The sequence below is a fragment of the Sceloporus occidentalis genome, unplaced genomic scaffold (genome assembly GCF_023333645.1).
Source record: "Sceloporus occidentalis isolate IW3139 unplaced genomic scaffold, rSceOcc1.0.p SCAF_1, whole genome shotgun sequence".
Classification (NCBI taxonomy): domain Eukaryota; kingdom Metazoa; phylum Chordata; class Lepidosauria; order Squamata; family Phrynosomatidae; genus Sceloporus; species Sceloporus occidentalis.
The window spans coordinates 8239947-8263230 of record NW_028316981.1 but is presented as its reverse complement, the minus strand read 5'-3'; the positions used below and the strand labels follow the sequence as shown (position 1 = coordinate 8263230).

General features: G+C 47.6%; 1 pseudogene across 1 annotated transcript; it reads right to left on the bottom strand.

Annotated features, from left to right (window-relative positions):
• Positions 1–3351: 3351 nt before the first annotated feature.
• LOC149320597 (uncharacterized) lies at positions 3352–13666 on the bottom strand (annotated as a pseudogene). The gene is made up of 5 exons (XR_016278097.1): positions 13056–13666; positions 12000–12126; positions 9363–9436; positions 7433–7559; positions 3352–5481 (listed from the first exon to the last, which is right to left on the bottom strand). The product of XR_016278097.1 is annotated as an uncharacterized LOC149320597 (transcript).
• Between the last annotated feature and the right edge of the window lie 9618 nt (positions 13667–23284).

The following is a 23284-nucleotide window of genomic DNA, read 5'->3' as shown; positions in this document are numbered from 1 at the left end:
TGTTTTGAAAATTTCATTTTTTTCCCACTTCCTCAATTAAACACATTGATATTTGATTCTGGAGTATTTTAATTTCATTCTCTATTTCTCTGTCGTCTGGGTTGTCTTTAAGATCTTCCTCTTTCTTTTTAATTTCCGCACTAATTTTATTAATTTTTTGGTTCCTTTTCTTCCTTTTCCATATGTGTTCCTGTATAAAAAATCCCCTCATGACAGACTTACCTGCTTCCCAAACAATGTCTTCTTCCGTTCCTTTTCCAGAATTGTCTCTAAAATAATTTTCTAGGGTTTTTTTGGCTAGTTCTAACGTATCGGGTTTTTTTAATAAATTGTCATCTAATCTCCATGAAAAGGTTCTCCCTTTAGTTTTGATTTCCATCGCTATTGGGTTATGATCGGACATGATTCTCGCCAAAGTTTCAATACTTTCAATATTTTTCGCCCAATTTTTAGTTATAAAAAACATATCCAGCCTAGAAAACGAATTATGTCTATGTGAATAAAATGTAAATTCTTTTTTATCCCCGTATTTATATCTCCATGCCTCGATTAAACCTAGGTTTTCAATCAATTTGTTGAATTTGTTAGGGAGTTTACCTTGGACATTTTTTATTATTTTTTTTGATTTTCTGTCTAAAACTGGGTTCATAACCCCGTTCCAGTCCCCCATCATAATAATATCTTCATAATTTAAATCTAGTATTTCATTCATGAGTTTTTGATAGAATTCATTTTTTTAATTTAATGGGCCATAAACTCCGATTATCAATATTTTTTGATTGTCTAGTTTCACTTCTATTCCCACATAATTGCCTTCATTGTCATTTATGATTTCTACAGATGGTATATTTGGTTTTACGTACATTACCACCCCCTTTTTCTTTGATTCATTAGCCGAAACGTATTCTTTTCCCAGGCTCCTATTTTTCAACAAATGTGTTTCAGATTTTCTGATATGAGATTCCTGGAGGCATATTATATCCCAATTTTTCTTTTTTAAAAATTGAAAGGTTTTTTTACGTTTTTTAGAGAGGTTCAATCCCTTGATGTTCCATGATAATATTTTAAAATTCATTTTATCCCTCCAGAAATCCGTTTATCTATAATACTTATCTTAAGTCTCGTTCGGTACTTCTCCTTCTTCTTCGCTCTCCTCAAGTGTTCCTGAATTGTCCTTCTGTTCTTTTGGATTGTCGTTTTCTTCTTCTTCTTCTGAATGTTGACTCAGAATGTCCGTTTCCTCCGGTGTTTGATTCTTCTTCAAAACTCTTAGGAATTCTCTAGCTTTGCTTAATGTATTAATTCTCAGTCTTTTTTTCTTGTAAGTGAATGATACACCTTCAGGTACTTCCCATCTGTAGGGGATATTATGCCACTTTAGGGATGCAGTCAGTAGTTTGTAATCCGCTCTCCTTCTCAATATTCTCGCGGGAATATCTTTCAAGATCATCAGTTCCTCCTTATCTACAACGAGTCTTTTTTCATAGCTTTTTTCTAAGATCAATTCTTTAGTTCTTGTCTTTATAAAATAAATCGAAATGTCTCTAGGTAAGTTTCTTTCTCTCGCGGTCCTTGAATTAATGCTAAATGTCTTGTCCACGTCTTTGATTAAGTCCGAGCATGGGATCCCCACAAAATCAGCCAAAATTGGAATTATATATTCGTAAAGATTTTCGTTTTGTAATTCTCTTAGACCTCTGATCTTAAGACAACGTTCTCTAGTTTTCAGATCAGCAATAGCTTTTAAGTCTTTTTCTTTTTCTTGTTCTAATGACAGTTGAAGTGTTTTGTCTTCCAATTCCTTTGTTCTAACTTCCAATATCTCCACCTTAGTATCTGTTGTCTTTAAGTCCTTTGTTACTTTTTCAATAGATTGTTTTAGACCCTTGATCTCTGTCTTAAATTCTCGTTTCAAATCTGTCTTCATATCCCTCATTTCCTGTCTCATGTTTTGCATTTCTAGGCCCAATTTTTTGATTTCCTCCAAGATTGCCGATTGTTCAGTTTGTTTAGTGTTGAGTTCCAATGAAGGTCTTCTATTCTGGATACTGGTCTGTGAAGTGGTGAACTTTCTAAGTGACATTGCCATTTTCTCTTCCTTGTATTTTGTTTTATTTTAATGTTATTTTTGTTTGTTTTTTCCTCTTAAATAGTTTCAACACAATCACTATTTTGTTGTTGTTTTGTCTCTTTAAAATATTGTTTTTTCACTTATAGTTCTTTCTTAACTTTCTGATGTTATTTTTATAATGTTTTCCCTTGTTGAATTAACACCTTCTTGCCACCAGATGTCCTAGTTTGCTCAATTAACAAAATCTGTTTTTAAAAGTTCTTCTTTTCCACCAGATGTCGCTATAATCCCAGTTCTTAAGTCAAGTCTTTTGTTTATTTTGAGTGTCCTTGAGTTCAATATTGTTTTGGCTAGTTGTTTTTTTCTTATCTATAGAGCTGAAATGTCCACTGCAGTAATCCAGCTTATAAATTTTAATGTTGCTTTATATTAAATTTTCTGGCCAGTTTTTAAGTTTCAAGCCCTGAAGGTATTCACATATAAATCCAGAGATCTGTCCCAAATAATTGTTGCAGTTTAAATATAACTATCAGTAAATATTAGTTTCCCCACTTGGATTTTAAAGCACAGTAGGCAAGAATTTCTTTATTTCCTTTTTCTTGTTTTCTGTTGATATTATTTAAACAGAGCTAAGTTTCTCTTCTCTCCCTTTTTTTCCCTCTCACTATCCTTCTTTTTGAAGTTAATAGTTTTAAACTTTGTTATTATTATTGTGAATATATATATATATATGTATATATGCTTTTAAAGGGGGAAGACCAATTATACAGTTTCTTCCCTTTCCACAGAATATGTTAGCTCTCCTCTCTTCACTTCGGCTGTTTATACAAGATGTAGGAAAGAATTCTTGTTATTAAGTTTCATTTAGTTATTATTGTTGCAACTTTTTTCCTTCTCTGCACTCCACCGCTCTCCTTTCTTAGAGTGCTTAGTTCCCAAGATACAGTGTAATTTGTTTTAGTAGCTTATTCTATTGGACTTTCCTTTGGTTTACCCCTGAATGCAAGGATTTTTTTATTGTTAGCTTACTCAGTCTATTGTAAAGTTGGTGGTGGTTTTTCGCTGGTCGCTTTACACAGCTTCCATCCGCGCGGTTCCTTTTGGCTCCGTCTCCTTCTCCTTCCCCTCGCCGCGGCAAGACGGGTACCTCCGTCTCCGTCTCCGCGCTGCCAATCTGGGGGGTTTCAGGAGCTCTCCGTGAGCCAGGTAACCCCTCCTTTTCAAAGGGTAGGGAATCCCCCTATTATTCTTCTGGATTTTTAAGTTTTAAATCGTCTGATTTAGGGGGAAGCCCCGCACGGAGATCTCGCCTTTGGGAGCCTCCTAAAGGCGATCCACCATTGCCACCGTCCCAACCCGGAAGTCGCAAGGTTGGCTTTATGAGCAAAACATTTTCCATGCTCTTGACATTTGTTCTCCTGTGTGTATTCTCTGGTGGCTGAGAAGGCTTGAATTCTGTGCAAAACATTTGCCACAATCCAGGCATTTATATGGTTTCTCTCCTGTGTGGACTCGATGATGCTTCACAAGGTCTGACTTGGAAACAAAACCTTTACCACACTCCTGACATTTGTACGGCTTCTCTCCTGTATGCACCCTCTGATGAATCACAAAGTTTGATTTCTGAGCAAAACATTTTCCACACTCTTCACATTTGTAGGGTTTTACGCCTCTATGGATTCGCTGGTGGTACCTGAGCTTGGCTTTGTGAGCAAAACATTTCTGACACTCCTGGCATTTGTATGGCTTCTCTCCTGTATGGATTTGTTGGTGAATCACAAGGTTTGTTTTCTGAGTAAAACATTTTCCACACTCCTGACATTTGTAGGGTTTCTCACCTGTGTGAAATCTCTGGTGGAGCAAAAGGGATGAATTGTCAGTAAAATGTTTCCCACAATCCAGACATTTATATGATTTCTCTCCTGTGTGGGTTTTCTGGTGTTTCACAAGGCCTGACTTAGAAATAAAATCTTTCCCACACTCCTGACATTTGTATGGTTTTCCACCTGTATGGATTCTCTGGTGGTTTACAAGGTTTGTTTTCAGAGCAAAACATTTTTCACACTCCTGGCATTTGTATGGTTTGTTTTCTGCATGGATTCGCTGGTGCTTCACAAGGTCTGATTTCTGAGCAAAGCCTTTGCCACACTCCTGGCATTTGTACGGCTTCTCTCCTGTATGGATTCTCTGGTGGTTCTCAAGGTTTACTTTATGAGCAAAACATTTCCCACACTCTTGACATTTGTACGGCTTTTCTCCTGTATGCACCCTTTGATGAATCACGAGGTTTGATTTCTGAGCAAAACATTTCTTGCATTCCTGGCATTTATACGGTTTCTCTCCTGTATGGATTCGCTGGTGGCTTACAAGGTTTACTTTCTGAGCAAAACCTTTCCCACACTCCTGGCATTTGTATGGTTTCTCTTCTAAATGGATTTGCTGGTGATTCACAAGATTTGTTTTCTGAGTAAAACATTTTCCACACTCCTGACATTTGTAGGGTTTCTCGCCTGTGTGAAATCTCTGGTGGATCAAAAGGGCTGAATTGTCAATAAAACATTTTCCACACACCAGGCATTTATATGGTTTTTCTCCTGTGTGGGCTCTCTGGTGCTTCATAACATCTGATTTCTGAGCAAAGCCTCTCCCACACTCCTGGCATTTGTATGGCTTCTCTCCTGTATGAATTCGCTGGTGGGTCACAAGGTTTGCTTTATGAGCAAAGGATTTTCCACACTCTTGACATTTGTATGGTTTCTCACCTGTATGGACTCTCTGGTGAATAACAAGATGTGAAGTGTAGGCAAAACATTTGCCACACTCCCCACATTTATATGGTTTCTCCCCTGTATGGACTCTCTGGTGGATCCCTAGATATCCTTTCCGAGTAAAACATTTCCCACACTCCTGGCATTTGTATGGCTTCTGTCCTATGTGGAATCTCTTGTGTTTCACAAGGGTTACCTTTTGAACAAAACATTTCCCACACTCCTGACATCTGAATGATTTGTCTCCTGTGTGGACTTTCGAATGGCTCACAAGGTCTGTGTGCACTTTCAAATGTGCCATAAGTAGTGAATTGTAAGCAAAGCATTTCCCACACTCCTGGGATTTCTGTGGTTTCTTTCCTGTGCAGGCCTCTTGGTAGTTCACATTGTACATTTTATGATCAAAACCTTTCAGAGAAAGGTCATATCTAAAGTCGTTTTTTCCAGTATGGAGCTTCTTGTGTAGCACATTTGCCATATTTTGGGGAACGCATTTCCCAGATATGCTGGATTTGCAGGGCTTCTCAGTGATATAACTTTCCTCTTCTGAATGTTGGGTGTCCTGGAAGTAGATAAGTTCCAGGTTTTGCTCAGAACACTTGCTGTAATTAGCACATATGTAGGTTTTCCTCCAGTTTTCTGCTGTGAAGAAGAAAAACAAAAATAATTTCAAATTTGTGTGGAAAAAAACTTCAGGGTATGAGAAAAGGATTAAAGACAAAGAATCCTAAAGTGAAATGAATCCTCAGAACAAAAGAAGAGATACTCAGCTCCCTCTTACAGCTTAGGTCCAGCCTATGTGAAAGCTATCTTCCCATAAGAGCCTGCTTGGGTCTTATGATCTTCAGGGAGGATTTTCTCCATCCCACCACCCTCCTAGGCTAAGCTTGTGAGGACATAGGAGAGAGCCTTCTTGGTGGCGGCTCCTAGCTTTAGAATTCCCTCCTGTGGAAGGTTCATTTTGTTCCCTCTCTGCTGTCTTTTCACCAGCAAGCAAAGTCTTTCCTGTTTAAACATGCATTCAGCCTTAACTGACCAGGGTAGAGGCAATTAGGTGCGCTGGATTTTTTTTAGTATGCAGCATATATTTCAAATATCTTAATTCTTTAAAAATTGGGTTTTAACTGGATGTATGATTTTTTTTTTAAATGTTTCTATTGTTTTAGCTGTTCTGTTTTAATTTACATTGTAAGCTGCTTTGCATTACTACTGGGGCAAAACCAAACTATAAATAAATAAACTAACAAGCTAACTTTCTTCTCACTGCTTTTTTATGGTCCAAGCAAAGTCCTTTTCATCTTTCATGATATTTGGAGACGTTACAGGTTTTAAACATGCGGATGCTTCTAGATCATGCTAATGATATTAGGGTTTTTTTCACCAGTTATACCAGTTTTGTCTAAGCTACAACAAAAGCATAACCTTATATGAAAGGCCAAGAGACTTGTGGAATATATCCAAAGACAAGACCTCGCAGGCAAGCATCTGGCTGTCTGGACTGCTGGTTTCCTATCTTATTTAGGGCCTTCTGAGGGGCATCTTTTTCTCTTTATCAAGGGCCTCCATGGCAAAACATACAAATTTTTGGTATCCTGTTCAGTCTGTATAATAAAAGGATAAGCTTTCTATCCTTTAAACATGAAAAAGCACTTTAAATAAGGGACACCAGCCAACTCCATAAGAGACAAACTTTCTGACCCTGAAATACTGTCACCTAGCAACTTCTCCCTCTGTGTTTTTGAGACAAGAAATTAGATGGCATATAGATAGGAGCAAAAAAATTATCCTGGTGGCCACAAAAATGTTCTATAGCATCCCACATTGGACGGGAGATTGAATTATATACAGCAGCTTAGTCCCTAATAAAGATGTATTTGGGCTACGTTTTGCATGTTGCTGTCACTACATTTATTCATTGATACATCATGAGCCCATAGCCCTTGGGAAAGTGCATCCTTGTTCTGGGAACTTTTAGCCTTACTTTTTCACAGAATCGGAACTTCTTAAGATAACAGCAATTGGGGATTCATTTTCTCTGTGCTCCTTGTAAAAGAAAACAAATTCCATGAAGTGCTGGGAATACAGGAACTTTCATGGTTTAAGGAAGTGATGTGGGAGCTGCCATATGACCAAATGCTGCATGGAGGTCTCTCATACCATTTCCAAGAAGAATCAGCCTTATTCCTTTGGTTGAACTTCTGCAGTGGTTTGGGGTGAATTAAGACCCCCTTCAAAGCATTGTAGCTTTTAATGCTGTTATTATAAATGCATTTTAACATAGAAGACATTTACTAACAGTAGAAGACAAAGAAAAAGAAATCTAGTTAGTGTACTAAAGTCATTGTAACGCAGAATTGTAGGTAAGCAAGCAAGTAAACGTTATTTGTGTTAGTTGGATAAGTTGGAAAAGGTAGTATATGTAAAAATGTTTTTCTTTTTTCAGTTTTTGTTTTTGGTTATGTCTGTTACTTCTGGTGAATTGAAACTGGAATGTGAGATGACTGGTTTTCATTATGGATGTTGTAATAATTTAATAATATACCTTTAAAAGATAACAGAAGACATAATCATCCAGATAAAAAGAGAGCCTTACCAAGAGAAGTCACCATCCCACAGATCTCTCCCATGATCTCCCGGTGCAGGGCTCTCTGGTCAGGATCCATCAGGGCCCACTCCTCTGAGGAGAAAGACACGGCCACCTCATCAAAAGTCACCAGGCTCTGGAAACAGAAGAAAAAGGTTCTTACTTACACCAGACATCAAGATGACTGCCAGCTGTGGCAATTAGGATAAGGACAGGTTGCTTACCTGTAACAGTATTTCTTCAAGTGGTCATCTGCAAATTCACACAAATGGGTGTGATTCGCAGAGACCATGAAGAAGAAAATGAACTCACAGGCTGATAAGGCTCCAAAGGGAGCCAAGGTGAGATTGATTCTCCCACAAACACCAGCATGAGCATCATGGACGAGGTCTGACAAACACAACCCATGACATAATCTACAAGGAGATTGGAGTGGAAGACATATAGCACCACTGTTATATTGTTCCACTGAGGAACAAAATGCCAAAAGTCTCAGCAGGGGTAGGCAACTGAAGATGGGGTGGGGAGACCAAACTGGTGCATTTCAGCAAGCCAGAAGGGATGCTGTGTCACTTCTAACTGCCCTGTTGGCCAACTTTTACCTGGTGTTTTTGGTCTGTTTATTTTTAAGGATTGCAGTAGGATTATGGAGTTTTATAGCTCTCCCTTCAACTGTCTCAATGTGGCAGGGACCATACCAATTAATCCTCTTTTGTCCCACTATTTCATCAGCTTTAAAAATGTCCCAGTTCTCCTCTTTCTCCTCTTCCTACTTTCTCTCTTTGTTCTCAGCTTATTTCAGGTGTTACAGAGTTAAAAGTACGAAAGAGGTGTGCCTTCAAGTTGATTCTGACTTAAGGTGACCATAAGGCAGACCTATCATGGAGTTTTCTTGACAAGATTTGTTCAGAAGAGGTTTGCCATAGCTTTCCCATGAGGCTGAAAGAATGTATCACTCTATTAAATCTGACAGCATGTGGTAGTGGTCTGAATGTTTTAATATGATTTTGGAGACAAGGTTTTGAATGCCCACTCAGCCATCGAAGCCCGCTGGGTGACTCTGGGTAAGTCACAGTCTCTCAGCCTCAGAGGAAAGGAAGTAACAAATATTGCAAAAAAACCCAAACCTATGATAGGGTCATCATCATAAGTTGCAAACAACTTGAAGGCACACAACAACAACTCAGCAAAGGACAGAATATAGACTAAGACCAAATCTTCCCAGTCGATTCTGGCAAAAGCCAACTGCTGCAACCTCTTTTTGGTTATGTGTAGTTCCTCACTAATACCTCTTGCCATCTTGATCACCACCTGATGTTGCTTGGCTACACACATCTTGGTTTTATCTGCAAAAATGCTGGAGATGTATGATGGGGGTTCAGGAGAGGCAGCGCGGAATTAACTCCTGTATTCCTGGCTGGTTTTAAGCCAATTTGAAAACAGAGTTGGGGTATATATTGTATGTATACGTGTGTGTGTCCGCGTGGTGAATGTATGTATACAACAAATTTTAAAAGGTATAAAATAATAAATTGTTTAATTAATACTACTTTTTCCCAACCTATAAATAGTAATATGCGAGAAAGTCCATGAGACACAAATAACAAATGGCTCAAGGTTCTAATAGATTTTGAAGGGGAGAAGGGGAATATCTATCAATTTGCCTTCTGTGTTCAAGAAAAAGTTCAGAGAAAAAAGAGAGCAACTCCAGTTCAGGAAAAACAAGTGGAAGATGGAGGGATTAAAACCTAGAGGCTTCAAAGGGGAGCCCTCCAACCTCTGGGTCAGGATGAACAAAATCGGTCAGTCTGGGTTCCGCTCACATTCATGTTTTTCAAATCTCAACTTCACTCCATCAGGAAATTTTTTTAAAAAAGGCAAATTTTAACCATTTTAAAAAATTCGTAGGAAACTGGAACATGACAATCCTTCTCCTTACCTGAACTGGTTCTGGCCCATTGCAAAGAGGAGGAAGAAATAATGGAGTTCTTGTTGGTGGCCTCATTCCAGCCTCTGTGGGAGAGACCAAAGAGGAGGGAGGCCGTGTCAGAGATTATAATTTCAGTGTTAAACAAAGGCGTTTATCAGACGAGGTTTCTGCAGGGGCTTCTGCAGATTGGGCCATTTGGATTGACGTGATAACAAGAATTTATTTTCATACCTGGTTGCTGTTACGTGACCCTTCCGGACTGAGGGGGAATCGAATTGAAGGAAGTCACGTGATGTGGATTCAGGGAAAGCGGAGTGAATGCAAATGGTAATTCCACACCAGTGCAGACCATGGGGGATTCAATGATTCAAATTGGGACCCTTGCGCATGTCTAGTGGGGCCCTGAAGGCATCCTGAACCTTTGCACTTCTGGGGGCAAGAAGGGAGCCTGCCTCCACTTTCATGCGAAAGTTAGCCTCACGTCAGTGACAGCTGCCCCTTTTTTCCCATCCCTGGCAGCGAAATTCAAAGGATCTTCTGTGTCAGAGCCCCATCCTCCTGTCATTCAGTTGCCTTCTCTTAGGTTGCATCCACACTGGGGAGATAATTCAGTTGAACTCCAGTTTAACTGTCCTAGCTCAGTGCTATGGAATTCTGGGAGTTCTGTCCTTCCCTTTGTAGCAGTTGCCATTCCCTCCCTTCATCCGAGAATGAGAAGGAGGAGGAGGAGGAGAGGAAAGAGCCGAAGGAGGAATGCAAAAGAGGGAAATCTGACACAATGGAAAGGACTGCTTCAGGTTGTGGCCGGCTCTCCTTCGTTGGAGGTTTTAAAAAGGGGGTGACTGACGGGGGTCATTTCAGGGCAGGTCAGGGGAGCACAGCAAAGCAGGGACCTTTCCCTTTGGTTTTTTTTTTAATTATTTTTCTCTGGCAATGCAATATTTTTTGCCATGGATAGATCTATGATAAGATGGAATGTGGCTAGCTGCTTGGAATCAATTGCTGCAATGCAATCCAAAGGAATGGTGCAATCCGAAGGGATGTTGCAATCTGAATGTTAAAAATGTTTCTCTGTCCAATTTGGCATATTATCAAATTGATACAGTTTTTGCTATTGTCTCTAAGGAAATTGGGGGGAGACTAGGGAAAGAAAAAAAATGCATCCTTTTCTGTTGAGGAATTATTATTATTGTTATTATTACTATTATTATTACCTGTGTATGAGGCATTCTGGAGTGGCAAGGGAGTGGGATACAGGGTACACAGATGGCACTAGCTTGCATTTTGGGACTGAACATGGGGCCAAGGGCAGACCCAAGTGACCACAACACAAGCACACACACACCAGAGATTTTTAATCTGATGACAGAATCTGCGCATTCTGGCGTCTGGCTCTAAAAAAAGGAGGGGGATGCCCCAATGAGTGCTGCAAACATTACCTCCTGGAACTTAAGAGCCTTTATTATTATTATTATTGTTATTATTATTATTAGTGTTATATGCCTGCGCTGCATTTCCCTTTTATTCCCAGTTGATTCCATGGGTCTACTTTAGTTGAAACCGACAGGTCACACTCTCTCAGCCTCAATGACCTATCAGCAGGAGGAAAGGGGTCAGTTCAGGTCAGGCCAAAGGCAGGGCAGGAACGGAGCTCCCATCAGGCACCTTCCCCCCCCCCCCCCCCGCCTTTGTGTGTGTGTATATGTGAGATGAGAATGACAGGAGGATAGATGTAAATATAGATGTGGCTGAAATATGTGTGTGTGTGTGTGAGAGAGAGAGAGAGAGAGAGAGGCAGGCAGGCAGGGAGAAAGCACTCGCTGGCCGGCTCCAGTGGGGAAGAAGAGGGAAGGAGAGAGAGAGAGCCCCGATGGAGCCATGATCGCTCCCTAGCCCCAGCAGAAGCAAATGGGGCAACTTGCAGCAGAGCATCATGGGAGATTTGCAACCTGGGGGTCTTTGCAATGGTGGTCAGAAGAACAACCAAACTGGGATTCCACACCAGACCAATTTGCAGTGAGATCGTACAGAGCCCCAATGCGATTCCCGTCAATCCCCTTATTTAGCAAACTCTCCAAAACGCGCCAAAATGAGGAGCCAGTTCGGAAGTCCTACGGAAGCCCTGCATATGGGGCTCCCATTGAAATCAACCAGGTATGGAAATACATTCTGGATAACAGGTCATTTCGAATTGCCCAATCCTCAGAAGCCCCAGATCTGGGCTGCAGAAACCCTGTCTGATAAACGCCAAAGACCCACTAGGAAGTACAGACACAGCTTAGCTAACAAAGCCTCTGACAACAATGACTCTTTTTACAAAATCATTGTATTCCCATCCTGCTCCCGTTTCTTCTTCATCCTCTGTACATCTGAAACTCTTTTAGCATTATACATTGAAAAGAGGATAAATGAGGTCTGGAGAGAATGTTCAGTGTCTGGTTGCGGCAATATGTCTGGAGTAAATACCAAAAAATTGAGCTGAGAAAGAATGGGATTGTACTCTAGTGGATCCTACTGTAGCTGTGTGTGCTAACCCCATGATAGCTTCACCTAAGGGTTGCCAAAAGTCAGAAATGACTTGAAGACACACAACTAACAACAATAATGAGACCTGCAGGATTTTGGACAGAGAAGTTTCATCTGTACCTTGAAAGGGGGACCCTCCATCACATTCCTGCTTGATCTCCCTCGATTGAGGATTCTGCCTCAAGTCCAACGGTGCCTTCTCTGCCACTGGGAATTCAGGGTGAACTTCCACCAAGAGACTGTGGACCTGAAACAACAACAAGGATTCAAGACATGAAATTTGGAGAAGGATGAGTAAATTGCCCCCAAGCATCCCTTTTGTTCTTCTTGGTTAGACTCCCTTCAGGTCATCCCTGAGGTACCTCTGATGAGAAGTATCTCCAAGATTTGCTCTTCTAGCCAGCTCCCATTTGGCATTTCTCCCTCCTCATACTCTGTGATGTTGACCCCAATAAATGCAGTTTAACCCATCACTGCATTAATCCTTTGTTACCTGGAAAGAAGACTATTCTCTCAGCTGCACTGCCTAGATAATGGGAAAAATCCCATGATCATAGACCATTTTAATGCATATGTATGTATAAGTTCATATGTTTATGTGTGTGTGTGTATAAGGGAGATCAGTAAGAGATGCATGGTGAATCAAAAATGCAAACCTACAGATACTGTATAGTAATATCTCCTGTCCAGTCTGTTACTACAATACTGTTGGCAAGTTCTTATGTAGGCTTTGGAATAAAAATAAAATGAAAAAACAAAGGTCAGCAATGGTAAAAGTATTTCATCTCTTGGAGTGAGAGAGGGCTCCTTGCTGGAGTGGCTAGAAGTCCTTTCTGCTCCTAGACACATCATGGCAATACTTTGCCACTGGCGTCACTTTGGGAGAAACTCTGATTGTATAGCAATGCAGCTGGAAAAGCTGGCACTTCCTTGTAAACCTGGCACACAAGGAGAACACATTTGGTTTTAAAGTGGAAACACGCTTTGGGAACTGTGATTCCACTTCATCACAAGGCAAATCCTCCCCACAACTCTCTTTATCAAAGCCAAATCTAAGGGCACCACATTTCAGAAGAACCACTTCAGGAGACCTTTGCCCTCATCAGTCATCAGAGGGCTAAACGCAGGGAGCAACACAGCCATCATCTGCTCACCTTTACACCAAAAGATACCCACCTCCTGCTGCTTCAGCTTCTCTGCCTCTGCTTGACTTAGGAGGAAACCCTCTGCCAGGGCCACCACCTGGGAACAGGTCTCTGCCCCACATTCCCTGACCCACTTCTCCATCTCTGGGGGCAGGATGGTCAGGAATTGCTCCAGGATCACCAGGTCCAGGATCTCAGTCTTTGAGTGGCGTTCTGGCTTCAGCCACTGACGGCAGAGATGGTGGAGTTGGCTGCAAAGCTCTCTGGGCCCCTTGTCCTCCTCGTAGGAGAACTGCCTGAAGCACTGGCGCTGACTCTCTGAGCTGTCATGGTCCTTACCCAGGAACCTCTTCTGGACTGTCCTCTCCCAGAATTCCCCAGTGCTCCCAGCACTGAAGCCGTCAGGACCTCTTCTTCCTTCAGGATCAGCTAAGGTTGGTTCAACCATCTTTATTTTTCTTCCACCGACGAAGCTACCAATAGGACCAAAGTTATTATTCTCCCATCCATCTCAGGGCAAAGATTTCCTTAAGCTGATCTGCTGCAACACCCTGTAAAACCAAGATATTGTTGCATTATTGTTAGTATTATCAGCTTTTTACAGAAGACCATCAATATACAGTAGGCTCTTCATATCCACGGGGGTTCTGTTCTGGACCCCCCTGATGATAGCAAAATCCACAGGATCTAAAGTCCCCTTGTTCCCAATGGCGTGCATGCTCCTCCATTGGGAACAACAGGGAGGGACCATCCACGGATGCTCCAGTCCGTGGATGGCAAGCCTGCAGAAAAGGAGAGCCGACTATATATCATTGGGTTAAGAACTGTTATACTGATATAGAAATCCTAAAAGCACCAATCTTGTCTGATCTTAGAGCTAAGGAGGGTCACTCTGATTAGTATTTGGATGGGAGACTGCCAATGAATATCAGGTGCTATAGGTTATGTTTCAGAGAAAGGGACTGGCAAAACCACCTCTGAGTATTCCTTACCTAATAAAATCCTATGCAATGCATGAGGTCAACATCTTGAAGGGAGAGAGAGGGGCAGGCGAGCTCCAACTGCCTTGCGTGGAAGAAGACAAGCCCTCCCTTCAGCCACCATCTTGAAGGGGAGAGGGGCAGGCTAGCTCCAACTGCCTTGCTTGGAAGAAGACTAGCCCTCCTTTCAGCCACCATCTTGAAGGGGAGAGAGGGGCAGGCGAGCTCCAACTGCCTTGCCTGGAAGAAGACTAGCCCTCCCTTCAGCCACTATCTTGAAGGGGAGAGGGGCAGGCTAGCTCCAACTGCCTTGCCTGGAAGAAGACTAGCCCTCCCTTCAGCCACCATCTTGAAGGGGAGAGAGGGGCAGGCGAGCTCCAACTGCCTTGCCTTGAAGAAGACTAGCCCTCCCTTCAGCCACCATCTTGAAGGGAGAGAGAGGGGCAGGCGAGCTCCAACTGCCTTGCCTGGAAGAAGACTAGCCCTCCCTTCAGCCACCATCTTGAAGGGAGAGAGAGGGGCAGGCGAGCTCCAACTGCCTTGCCTGGAAGACGACTAGCCCTCCCTTCAGCCACCATCTTGAAGGGAGAGAGAGGCAGGCTAGCTCCAACTGCCTTGCCTGGAAGAAGACAAGCCCTCCCTTCAGCCACCATCTTGAAGGGAGAGAGAGGGGTAGGCGAGCTCCAACAGCCTTGCCTGGAAGACGACTAGCCCTCCCTTCAGCCACCATCTTGAAGGGAGAGAGGCAGGCTAGCTCCAACTGCCTTGCCTGGAAGAAGACTAGCCCTCCCTTCAGCCACCATCTTGAAGGGAGAGAGGCAGGCTAGCTCCAACTGCCTTGCCTGGAAGAAGACTAGCCCTCCCTTCAGCCACCATCTTGAAGGGGAGAGAGGCAGGCTAGCTCCAACTGCCTTGCCTGGAAGAAGACTAGCCCTCCCTTCAGCCACCATCTTGAAGGGGAGAGGGGCAGGCGAGCTCCAACTGCCTTGCTTGGAAGAAGACAAGCCCTCCCTTCAGCCACCATCTTGAAGGGAGAGAGGCAGGCTAGCTCCAACTGCCTTGCCTGGAAGAAGACTAGCCCTCCCTTCAGCCACCCTCTTGAAGGGGAGAGGGGCAGGCTAGCTCCAACTGCCTTGCCTGGAAGAAGACTAGCCCTCCCTTCAGCCACCATATTGAAGGGGAGAGAGGGGCAGGCGAGCTCCAACTGCCTTGCCTGGAAGAAGACTAGCCCTCCCTTCAGCCACCATCTTGAAGGGAGAGAGAGGGGCAGGCGAGCTCCAACTGCCTTGCCTGGAAGAAGACAAGCCCTCCCTTCAGCCACCATCTTGAAGGGGAGAGAGGGGTAGGCGAGCTCCAACTGCCTTGCTTGGAAGAAGACTAGCCCTCCCTTCAGCCACCATCTTGAAGGGGAGAGAGGGGTAGGCGAGCTCCAACTGCCTTGCCTGGAAGAAGACTAGCCCTCCCTTCAGCCACCATCTTGAAGGGGAGAGAGGGGCAGGCGAGCTCCAACTGCCTTGCCTGGAAGAAGACAAGCCCTCCCTTCAGCCACCATCTTGAAGGGGAGAGAGGGGCAGGCGAGCTCCAACTGCCTTGCTTGGAAGAAGACTAGCCCTCCCTTCAGCCACCATCTTGAAGGGGAGAGAGGGGCAGGCGAGCTCCAACTGCCTTGCCTGGAAGAAGACAAGCCCTCCCTTCAGCCACCATCTTGAAGGAGAGAGAGGGGCAGGCGAGCTCCAACTGCCTTGCCTGGAAGAAGACTAGCCCTCCCTTCAGCCACTATCTTGAAGGGGAGAGAGGGGCAGGCGAGCTCCAACTGCCTTGCTTGGAAGAAGACTAGCCCTCCCTTCAGCCACCATCTTGAAGGAGAGAGGCAGGCTAGCTCCAACTGCCTTGCCTGGAAGAAGACTAGCCCTCCCTTCAACCACCATCTTGAAGGGGAGAGGGGCAGGCTAGCTCCAACTGCCTTGCCTGGAAGAAGACAAGCCCTCCCTTCAGCCACCATCTTGAAGGGGAGAGAGGCAGGCTAGCTCCAACTGCCTTGCCTGGAAGAAGTCAAGCCCTCCCTTCAGGCACCATCTTGAAGGGAGAGAGAGGGGCAGGCGAGCTCCAACTGTCTTGCCTGGAAGAAGACAAGCCCTCCCTTCAGCCACCATCTTGAAGGGGAGAGAGGGGCAGGCGAGCTCCAACTGCCTTGCTTGGAAGAAGACTAGCCCTCCCTTCAGCCACCATCTTGAAGGAGAGAGGCAGGCTAGCTCCAACTGCCTTGCCTGGAAGAAGACTAGCCCTCCCTTCAACCACCATCTTGAAGGGGAGAGGGGCAGGCTAGCTCCAACTGCCTTGCCTGGAAGAAGACAAGCCCTCCCTTCAGCCACCATCTTGAAGGGGAGAGAGGCAGGCTAGCTCCAACTGCCTTGCCTGGAAGAAGTCAAGCCCTCCCTTCAGGCACCATCTTGAAGGGAGAGAGAGGGGCAGGCGAGGTCCAACTGTCTTGCCTGGAAGAAGACAAGCCCTCCCTTCAGCCACCATCTTGAAGGGGGAGAGGCAGGCTAGCTCCAACTGCCTTGCCTGGAAGAAGACAAGCCCCTTGAAGGGGAGAGGGGCAGGCTAGCTCCAACTGCCTTGCCTGGAAGAAGACTAGCCCTCCCTTCAGCCACCATCTTGAAGGGGAGAGAGGCAGGCTAGCTCCAATTGCCTTGCCTGGAAGAAGACTAGCCCTCCCTTCAGCCACCATCTTGAAGGGGAGAGGGGCAGGCGAGCTCCAACTGCCTTGCCTGGAAGAAGACAAGCCCTCCCGTCAGTCACCATCTTGAAGGGGAGAGAGGGGCAGGCGAGCTCCAACTGCCTTGCCTGGAAGAAGACTAGCCCTCCCTTCAGCCACCATCTTGAAGGGGAGAGGGGCAGGCGAGCTCCAACTGCCTTGCCTGGAAGAAGACAAGCCCTCCCTTCAGCCACCATCTTGAAGGGGAGAGAGGGGCAGGCGAGCTCCAACTGCCTTGCCTGGAAGAAGACTAGCCCTCCCTTCAGCCACCATCTTGAAGGGGAGAGAGGGGCAGGCGAGCTCCAACTGCCTTGCCTGGAAGAAGACAAGCCCTCCCTTCAGCCACCATCTTGAAGGGGAGAGAGGGGCAGGCGAGCTCCAACTGCCTTGCTTGGAAGAAGACTAGCCCTCCCTTCAGCCACCATCTTGAAGGAGAGAGGCAGGCTAGCTCCAACTGCCTTGCCTGGAAGAAGACTAGCCCTCCCTTCAGCCACCATCTTGAAGGGGAGAGGGGCAGGCTAGCTCCAACTGCCTTGCCTGGAAGAAGACTAGCCCTCCCTTCAGCCACCATCTTGAAGGGGAGAGGGGCAGGCTAGCTCCAACTGCCTTGCCTGGAAGAAGACAAGCCCTCCCTTCAGCCACCATCTTGAAGGGAGAGAGAGGGGTGGGCTAGCTCCAACTGCCTTGCCTGGAAGAAGACTAGCCCTCCCTTCAGCCACCATCTTGAAGGGGAGAGGGGCAGGCTAGCTCCAACTGCCTTGCCTGGAAGAAGACTAGCCCTCCCTTCAGCCACCATCTTGAAGGGAGAGAGGCAGGCTAGCTCCAACTGCCTTGCCTGGAAGAAGACTAGCCCTCCCTTCAGCCACCATCTTGAAGGGAGAGAGGCAGGCTAGCTCCAACTGCCTTGCCTGGAAGAAGACTAGCCCTCCCTTCAGCCACCATCTTGAAGGGGAGAGAGGCAGGCTAGCTCCAACTGCCTTGCCTGGAAGAAGACTAGCCCTCCCTTCAGCCACCATCTTGAAGGGGAGAGGGGCAGGCGAGCTCCAACTGCCTTGCTTGGAAGAAGACAAGCCCTCCCTTCAGCCACCATCTTGAAGGGAGAGAGGCAGGCTAGCTCCAACTGCCTTGCCTGGAAGAAGACTAGCCCTCCCTTCAGCCACCCTCTTGAAGGGGAGAGGGGCAGGCTAGCTCCAACTGCCTTGCCTGGAAGAAGACTAGCCCTCCCTTCAGCCACCATATTGAAGGGGAGAGAGGGGCAGGCGAGCTCCAACTGCCTTGCCTGGAAGAAGACTAGCCCTCCCTTCAGCCACCATCTTGAAGGGAGAGAGAGGGGCAGGCGAGCTCCAACTGCCTTGCCTGGAAGAAGACAAGCCCTCCCTTCAGCCACCATCTTGAAGGGGAGAGAGGGGTAGGCGAGCTCCAACTGCCTTGCTTGGAAGAAGACTAGCCCTCCCTTCAGCCACCATCTTGAAGGGGAGAGAGGGGTAGGCGAGCTCCAACTGCCTTGCCTGGAAGAAGACTAGCCCTCCCTTCAGCCACCATCTTGAAGGGGAGAGAGGGGCAGGCGAGCTCCAACTGCCTTGCCTGGAAGAAGACAAGCCCTCCCTTCAGCCACCATCTTGAAGGGGAGAGAGGGGCAGGCGAGCTCCAACTGCCTTGCTTGGAAGAAGACTAGCCCTCCCTTCAGCCACCATCTTGAAGGGGAGAGAGGGGCAGGCGAGCTCCAACTGCCTTGCCTGGAAGAAGACAAGCCCTCCCTTCAGCCACCATCTTGAAGGAGAGAGAGGGGCAGGCGAGCTCCAACTGCCTTGCCTGGAAGAAGACTAGCCCTCCCTTCAGCCACTATCTTGAAGGGGAGAGAGGGGCAGGCGAGCTCCAACTGCCTTGCTTGGAAGAAGACTAGCCCTCCCTTCAGCCACCATCTTGAAGGAGAGAGGCAGGCTAGCTCCAACTGCCTTGCCTGGAAGAAGACTAGCCCTCCCTTCAACCACCATCTTGAAGGGGAGAGGGGCAGGCTAGCTCCAACTGCCTTGCCTGGAAGAAGACAAGCCCTCCCTTCAGCCACCATCTTGAAGGGGAGAGAGGCAGGCTAGCTCCAACTGCCTTGCCTGGAAGAAGTCAAGCCCTCCCTTCAGGCACCATCTTGAAGGGAGAGAGAGGGGCAGGCGAGCTCCAACTGTCTTGCCTGGAAGAAGACAAGCCCTCCCTTCAGCCACCATCTTGAAGGGGAGAGAGGGGCAGGCGAGCTCCAACTGCCTTGCTTGGAAGAAGACTAGCCCTCCCTTCAGCCACCATCTTGAAGGAGAGAGGCAGGCTAGCTCCAACTGCCTTGCCTGGAAGAAGACTAGCCCTCCCTTCAACCACCATCTTGAAGGGGAGAGGGGCAGGCTAGCTCCAACTGCCTTGCCTGGAAGAAGACAAGCCCTCCCTTCAGCCACCATCTTGAAGGGGAGAGAGGCAGGCTAGCTCCAACTGCCTTGCCTGGAAGAAGTCAAGCCCTCCCTTCAGGCACCATCTTGAAGGGAGAGAGAGGGGCAGGCGAGGTCCAACTGTCTTGCCTGGAAGAAGACAAGCCCTCCCTTCAGCCACCATCTTGAAGGGGGAGAGGCAGGCTAGCTCCAACTGCCTTGCCTGGAAGAAGACAAGCCCCTTGAAGGGGAGAGGGGCAGGCTAGCTCCAACTGCCTTGCCTGGAAGAAGACTAGCCCTCCCTTCAGCCACCATCTTGAAGGGGAGAGAGGCAGGCTAGCTCCAATTGCCTTGCCTGGAAGAAGACTAGCCCTCCCTTCAGCCACCATCTTGAAGGGGAGAGGGGCAGGCGAGCTCCAACTGCCTTGCCTGGAAGAAGACAAGCCCTCCCGTCAGTCACCATCTTGAAGGGGAGAGAGGGGCAGGCGAGCTCCAACTGCCTTGCCTGGAAGAAGACTAGCCCTCCCTTCAGCCACCATCTTGAAGGGGAGAGGGGCAGGCGAGCTCCAACTGCCTTGCCTGGAAGAAGACAAGCCCTCCCTTCAGCCACCATCTTGAAGGGGAGAGAGGGGCAGGCGAGCTCCAACTGCCTTGCCTGGAAGAAGACTAGCCCTCCCTTCAGCCACCATCTTGAAGGGGAGAGAGGGGCAGGCGAGCTCCAACTGCCTTGCCTGGAAGAAGACAAGCCCTCCCTTCAGCCACCATCTTGAAGGGGAGAGAGGGGCAGGCGAGCTCCAACTGCCTTGCTTGGAAGAAGACTAGCCCTCCCTTCAGCCACCATCTTGAAGGAGAGAGGCAGGCTAGCTCCAACTGCCTTGCCTGGAAGAAGACTAGCCCTCCCTTCAGCCACCATCTTGAAGGGGAGAGGGGCAGGCTAGCTCCAACTGCCTTGCCTGGAAGAAGACTAGCCCTCCCTTCAGCCACCATCTTGAAGGGGAGAGGGGCAGGCTAGCTCCAACTGCCTTGCCTGGAAGAAGACTAGCCCTCCCTTCAGCCACCATCTTGAAGGGGAGAGGGGCAGGCTAGCTCCAACTGCCTTGCCTGGAAGAAGACTAGCCCTCCCTTCAGCCACCCTCTTGAAGGGGAGAGAGGCAGGCTAGCTCCAACTGCCTTGCCTGGAAGAAGACAAGCCCTCCCTTCAGCCACCATCTTGAAGGGAGAGAGAGGGGTGGGCTAGCTCCAACTGCCTTGCCTGGAAGAAGACTAGCCCTCCCTTCAGCCACCATCTTGAAGGGGAGAGGGGCAGGCTAGCTCCAACTGCCTTGCCTGGAAGAAGACTAGCCCTCCCTTCAGCCACCATCTTGAAGGGGAGAGGGGCAGGCTAGCTCCAACTGCCTTGCTTGGAAGAAGACAAGCCCTCCCTTCAGCCACCATCTTGAAGGGGAGAGAGGGGCAGGCGAGCTCCAACTGCCTTGCCTGGAAGAAGACAAGCCCTCCCTTCAGCCACCATCTTGAAGGGGAGAGAGGGGCAGGCGAGCTCCAACTGCCTTGCCTGGAAGAAGACTAGCCCTCCCTTCAGCCACCATCTTGAAGGGAGAGAGGCAGGCTAGCTCCAACTGCCTTGCCTGGAAGAAGACTAGCCCTCCCTTCAGCCACCATCTTGAAGGGGAGAGAGGGGCAGGCGAGCTCCAACTGCCTTGCCTGGAAGAAGACAAGCCCTCCCTTCAGCCACCATCTTGAAGGGGAGAGAGGGGCAGGCGAGCTCCAACTGCCTTGCTTGGAAGAAGACTAGCCCTCCCTTCAGCCACCATCTTGAAGGGAGAGAGGCAGGCTAGCTCCACCAGGCCTGCCTGGAAGAAGCAGAGTCCTCCTTCTGGTCCATCTGCCTTGGTCCAGGCCTCAGAGGGAGAGAAGAATGCTGGACCTGATCCCCTCCCCCCCTTACCATTCCCTTCTCCTTTTGTGTCGTGTCTTTTAGATTGTAAGCCTGCGGGCAGGGAACTGTCTGGTTAAAAAATAATAAATGTAAGCCGCCCTGAGAGCCATTAGGGCTGAAGGGCGGGATATAAATACCTAAATAAAATAAAAATAAATAAATAAAAAACATAAGTCAACAGACAATTTGAAGGTGCGTGCATGTGCACACAAGAGATACCTAGAAGATGACATTTGTGGAGGACAGCAACCAGGTCTCTTCCCTGCTTTCCCTGCAGCCCATTAGACTGTCTGGCTGAGTTCACAGAACTGGTCTCTTAATTTGAACTTGGACGACTTCAACGTCCCATTTGTGACCAGTCTGCCATGGCTAGCTTGGGAGTTCATGGCATCCATGACAAACATGTTCCCATTCCAACTGGTTTCAGGACCCACACATTCAGCACATCACTCCCTTGAGGTGTTTTCAGCTTGGAGCATACGGATCTGAGGACCTCAGAGCTGTCATGAATCATTGTCTGGTCAGAGTGAGCATCAAGGGTATTATCATTGCATTCCCTGTCACCATGTAAGGATGTGAGAGCTGGACAGTGAAGAAAGCAGATAAGAAGAAAACTCATTTGACATGTTGCTGGAGAAGAGGATACCATGGAAGGCCCAAAAGACAAACAAATGGGTCCTAGAACAGATCTGGCATGAACACTCCCTGGTAGATGACAAAACTGAGGCTGTCATACTTGGGCCATATAATGAGACCTTCACCCACAGGGTCACCATGAGTCAGGGTCGAATGGAGGGCAGTTAACAACAACAACAACAACAACAACAAGAACAGCAATATGTTCCTGCAGGGGCAATGGGACTATTAAGATGATCCACCTTTGAAGGCTGGTGGACCCTTCAAGTTCCCCTCTGTTACATGGAGGGTCGGCAAGGGCCAGTCTGATCAGCTTCTCTGGGGAGAATTGGGGAGACGAAGGGAAAGCATGAGGGGGGGGGGGCACATGGCTTCTTGCAGGAAAATGCCCTCCATTATGAGGAAGTCCTCCCATGTTGCCCCCAGCCCTTCTCCCCCTCCCACCCAGCCTTCAGTCTGGAGGGAAGACCAAGGGGGCAGCAGCACCAGGGACTTCCCCATCTACGGGGGGGGGGGGTGGAGGTGGTAGTGGCTTGACTGGCCTCTGCTCCCTACCCCTCCCCAGAGACCCCCCCCCAGGATAGCCCCCAGCTCCTCCTCCCTCCCCAAAGGGGGCAGAGACAGGGCTCCCTGGGGGGGTGGCCTGGTTGGGCAATGGGGGTCCCCTCTGATCTTTCCCCTGATGCCTGGAGGAGGGCTTGGCTGGTCCACTGGGGCCCCTCTCTTTCTCCCCAGCCTTCAACCCAAAGGGGGGCAGAGAGAGGGGGTTCCTGGGGGTGGCTTGGCTGGGCAATGGGGCCCCCCTCTCCCTCTCCCTCTCCTCCTCCCCCCCCCCGACCTCCACTCCTCCTCCTGGGTCCGCCTTCCTCCCCCTGCTGCTCCTGAAGGAGTGCCTCTGGAGGGAAGGAGAGAAGGAAGGAAGCCCACCCCCAGAAGAAGAAGAAGAAAGGTCCAGGATCTGGACTCACCTGAGCAAAGCAGCAGAGAGACAGGCTGCCTACAAAGAAGGAAGGAAGGAAGGCTGGGCTTGGGGGGCTCCACCTCCTCCTCCCCTCCCCCCCTCCTTTGAGGGGGTGGATCTTTCCAAGGGGTCCCTTTGAAATGGGACTCACTTTCCTCCCTAACCAATGATTGTGGGGGGATCTTTGATCTTGGGGGTATCATAGCCCTGTTTAAGTATCTGAAGGGGTGTTCTACTGAGGATAGAATCATAGATTCATAGAGTTAGAAGAGACCACAAGGGCCACCCAGTCCAACCCCCTGCCATGCAGGAACTCACAAACTCTGGAGCAAGCTTGTTTTCTGCTGCTACAGAGAACAGGACCCAGAGCAATGGATGCAAACTCAACATTAGGAGGAACCCCCTGATAGTGAGAGCTGTTTGATAATGAAATAAAGTGCCTTGGAGAGTGGTGGGCTATCCTTCTTTGGAGGTCTTTAAGCAGAGGCTGGATGGCCCTCTCTCAGGGCTGCTTTGATTGAGAGTTCCTGCATGACAGAAGAAAGGGGTTGGACTGGATGGCCCTTGGGGGATCTCTTCCA